Here is a 5,357-nt window from a genome sequence, read left to right as displayed (position 1 = left end):
TCCCAGCTCGAGCCTACGAGCTCAAGTCCTCCCTTTCGGAGAGCCTACGAGCTCAAGTCCTCCCTTTCGGACAACTTAGCCCCCCCCCCCCAGAAAATATATCCTTGAGCCGCCACTGTTTGCAATACTGTTATATAAGAATTCTGCAAGTAAAATTGTATTATAGGTATGTGCAACAAATTGCACGATTTAAAACCCAAAAATGAAAAATGTTTCTGTTGTGAGAGGGGGATCTACCCTTACCACACATCTATTCCGGGAGGGGATCCACCCTTCCCACATCCATCCCCCCTCGGTCGCTTCCCTCCCTCCATTGTTTGATTGTTCTCACTCCCAGCTAATTGACAAACTTGGCATCTCTCTTTATTTTATTAATAAATTGATATTCAAGCTCTGGACCATAAATGGGCCGACCTTTAATTCATAGAGTGCATTTTCATTTCATAGAGATTCAATGACTGAAAGCAAAAATTGTTCATGTATATCACGGTAGTTTTGAGTTTAACCTAGCTGTAACTGGTTTAAGCGCTTTATGAAATAACGTTGTTTAAATAATTTAATCAACTGTCAACAAAAAATCTTTAAATGGTCCTCATATCCACACCCTACAGCCGATCGTCACCAAAATTGAATCATTTCTTCATTTCACCATGAAAACTACTCTGCAAAGTGTCATTTTTATATCTATAACTGGGACGTAAAGCAAATTAAATGACCCTCAAATGTTACACCCTAACCGTTTTTGAAATATATGGTCTGGGACGTTTTCCTTTAAATGGTCCTCATATTCACAATCTATACCCAATCATCAGAAACATTCAGTCATTTCTTTACTGGACCTTTACAAACTATTATAGAAAGTTACATTTACACCCATTGAAAAACTTTTATAGATTACGTCTGGGATCTCAAAAATTTTAATGACCCTCGAATGCACCTCGAATGACCCTTGACTGATTCGTCGCCAACACAAATACTATCTTCCATGTAACTTTGATGCGTTTTCGAAATATGTTGTCTGGGACGTTTTCGTCCAATGGTCTTCAGATCTACACCCTGCTCCGGATCGTCACAAAAATGTAATCATTTCTTTTACTCGACCTTCACAAACTGTTATACAAATTTTAAATTATACCCATTGATTTTTTTTAAAGATATATTTAGGTTTGGGTCCTCAAAACTTGAAATGACCCTTCAATTTACACCCTTGACTTGTTCGTGGCCAGCACATAATAATTTCTTCCTTGTAACTTGGTTAAACTTTCCCGAAAGTTTCATTTACATCAGTTAATCCGTTTTCGAAATATGTGGTCTGGGACGTTTTTCTTTAAATGGTCCTCAGATCTACACCATACTGCGGATCGTTACAGAAACGTAATCATTTATTTACAAGATCTTTACAAAGTATTAATAGAAAGTTTCATTTAGACCCATTGCTTTTTTTTAAAGAGATATTTAGGTCTGGGTCCTCAAAAATAGAAAAGACCCTCAAATTTACACCCTTCACTAGATCGTCACTAACACATTAAAATTTCTTCCTTGATTAAACTTTCCCGTAAGTTTTATATTCAGATCAACTGACCGGTTTTAAAATATCCGGTGTAGATTGACCTTAAATCATTTTAAATGGTCATCACACGCCGCACACGCCACCACAGATTGACACTAAATATTAGGAGGCACATCCTTGATATTATGGCCTATGCTTCGGCAAAGCACGGAAAAATTCTAAGCATGGGAAGTGACTAAGGTGACGGCCAGAAAAAAAAAACAGTGAAAAAGATAGGAAAAATGTACAAAAACAATTCAATTTTGAATTCAATTGGAAATTCAATTTCCAATACAAATCCATTTTTTTTGTTATATTTTACATAACATGATCAGATAATAATAATAATAATAATAATAATAATAATAATAATAATAATAATAATAATAATAATAATAATAATCATTATAATATAATTAATAATAATTAAACAATCAATAAGCCTAGTTATAGGGAGAACAATAAATTGGAATAAAATTGGAAACAAAGAAAGTTTATTTCATTCACCCTTTTCAAAATCTTTTTCATGAATGACAAATTATGGGATACACGGTTGTTGATGACAACGTTAAGAAATCGTTGTAAAATGTAAGCAGAATAATTTTGAATGGATGATAAAATTATTTAATGACTAATCTACCAAAACACAATTCGAGAGTAGGGTCTATTCCTAGATTAAGCAACAGCAAAGTCAAAAGCGGAAAACCATTGTGGATGGGTATATTGTTGATTTACTATCCCCAGATCGATAAGTGAGCTTTAATTGCTCAGTATATTATACTACCTTCAAAGAATGAACATCTTTTGTTTTCTACAGGCTTGTAGGCATAATATAGACTTGTTTTAAATCAGGTACAGCACATTCGATTCGACAGTACCTTTCGATTGATTGAACATTAATGCCGATGAACAATTTAATTCAGTTCAAAACAAGGTGTATGTATTCTTTTTATTTCGAAATTCAGATAAATCTATTAGGAGATGTCCAGTGCAATATAAGCAGGCCCGTAGTCAGGGGGTGTTTATGATTCGGGCAGCCCCTCTCCATCCCTTTTCTAGCAAACCCCACTCATTTCTAGCAAACCCCACTCATTTCTGGCGAACACACCACCACCCCCCCCCCCCCCCACCTCTCGAATTTCACGAACAGGTCCAACGCAACTAATGCACCATAGGCGCACCAAGACTCAGACGGAATGTTTTGCTGCAGACAATCTGACATAACTGCTTTTATAGCATATTTAGACCCATGCAACAGTGGCTTCGGGGGTTCCGCCGACCCCAACCGGGGCTTCCGCCGACCCCAACCGGGGCTTCGACCCTGGACCTCATGCCCAGATATCCACCCCCTTGGAAAAAAACCTGGCTACGGGCCTGATAAGAAGTGATGACATTTGACAACTCAATCTGTAACTACCATTGTAGCATAACTTTACTCTTAGAACAACTTTAAGAAAGAAGCAACTTTCTACGACATGTGGTTACCAAGATATAAGTACCCTACATTTTCAGACCTAATTTGCATATTTCAGCTAATTTGCATATGAAGATGAGCGTAAAAAAATTGGCGACTCATTTTATTCGATTCAGCATACTTCAAAGTATATAATTAAAAAACAAAAACAAAATGATCACGAAATTCCCACGGGATGACATAAGCCACCGGACTAACGGGCCTGATAAGAAGTGATGACATTTGACAACTCAATCTGTAACTACCATTGTAGCATAACTTTACTCTTAAACCAATAACATTAACAAATAATAACACGGTACGGTAACAACTAACGTATAATGATATTATTTATAATAATGGTAATTTAAATAATGCCAATTGATGATAATAATATTATTGATGGTAATGACGATGATGATAACAATGGTAAACTAATAATAATCATGCTAATATTAAATAATAATAATAATAATAATAATAATAATAATAATAATAATAATATAATTAGTAATATTTAATAATAATATAGCCTAATTTTAATCATAATTAGACTTACTATATCTGTTCCCTATGTTCTGTAAAACAGAACATAGGGCTTTTCTTCATTGTCTAATGAGAAGTCATGACCCTCAAATTCACAACCGAATCTGGATCGTCACTCAAATTTAATAATTTCCTCCTTGTACCAACACGTTTGAATTTTCCCGTAAGTTACATTCAAATCAGTTGATCAGTTTTTACGATATTTGGACTGGGACGTTTACCTTTAAACGGTCTTTGTGTTCACGCCCTATTCCGAATGTCACCAACATTCATTTCTTCATGGAACCGTGACAAATTATTCTATAAAGTTTAAGTTAGAATGATTGGACAGTTTTTAAGATATAATTAGGTTTGTGACGTTAGAACTTTAAATGACCCTCAAATTCACACGCAAAACTGGATCGTTAGCAAAAATTTAATAATTTTGTCCTTGTAACTTGTTTAAACTTTTCCGAAAGTGTCATTCCAATCAGTTTAACCGTTTGTGAAATATCTGGTCTGAGACTTTTCCCTTGGTCCTCATATCCACACCTTCGAAAAGTACTACTGCTTTCATAAATTTCCATACTCCGGTTGTTCTCTCTGTTTTCAGGATCACTATATTCGCAAACTAAAATTGTAATTCTTCAGTTGCCGAGACCTAAATTTAATGACCAATCGTGTAAAAACAAGCTTAAGAATAATTTTCCCTTTACCGATGTCACCATGTAATGTTTTGGTAGCGTAACCATGGCGTATTAAATATAAGTATAAGGATGTATAATAATGCTTCCGGGTATCCACACTCCACTCTGCAGCAGCTCATCTCACGAATTACACAAGAAAAATGAGTACTATGAAATCCAGCTACTATATACAATCAAGTATTTCATTTTTAATTTCTAAACCAACTAAACACCAAAAACCTTGAAGATAAATAACGGATTTCAATGATACCATTAAGGCTAGGCCTGACTGTTTTATTGTAACAATTCTTGACACAAACATGTTTCAGCAGTACAACTGCCATCGTAGGTGTAATAATGCTTATAAGCACTTGGAGGTATTTATAGGAGTGAAGAAACTGCGATAAAATTTCAGTAATTGTAAATAAGCGAACTAAAGCGTATGAAAAAAAGGTACGAATAAGGATGAAGAAATACTTGAGAACAAATGAGAGGCGGAGCATTCATGTTGAAGGATTGAGCCACATGGTTGGCGCCAGCAGGGGGCCGGCGGCCTGGGCCCCCGTCATGGAGAGAAACCACAATCCGTTGGGGAGAAAAAATGTATGTGTATTTAGAAGACACAAAATCAACTAGATTTGAACTCGTCACTGAGGACGAGTTAGGTGATCCGCCGCACTTTGACCCACGAGGAAGTGTGCGCGTGGCGGATTCAACAATAATTAAATGCTGATAATGGCAAAATACGCTAATTTAGTTTGTTAAAAATGAATTTTGAGCATTTTAAAAGATTTACTCATGCATACGCGCACGTCATGACGCACGTGCGCATCTTAATGTCACTGTTGTCTCCTGATATGAGATATATATGTATCAACTTTCATTGAAAAACGCCTGTTGGTGAAGGAGTAATGATCATTCATAGTATTTATCATATAAAAATTCAGTTTTTTTTACTTCAGGATGGCAATATGGTGACGTCACAATGTCCGATCAGCTATTATGATATATAAATTCATATCTACAGCTCATGTGCTTTCAGAATATGTAATAAAAGTTAGGGGTCACCTTTCATCCTAAGTAGCTATAACTGATTTTAAAAAAGACATGATATAAAGCATATATTAATTTTGACGCACGCGAA

This window comes from Anneissia japonica, unplaced genomic scaffold, assembly GCF_011630105.1.
Source record: "Anneissia japonica isolate Jap-2015-1 unplaced genomic scaffold, ASM1163010v1 scaffold12406_len387984_cov155, whole genome shotgun sequence".
In the NCBI taxonomy this organism is placed as follows: Eukaryota; Metazoa; Echinodermata; class Crinoidea; order Comatulida; family Comatulidae; genus Anneissia; species Anneissia japonica.
This window is presented reverse-complemented; position numbering follows the sequence as displayed.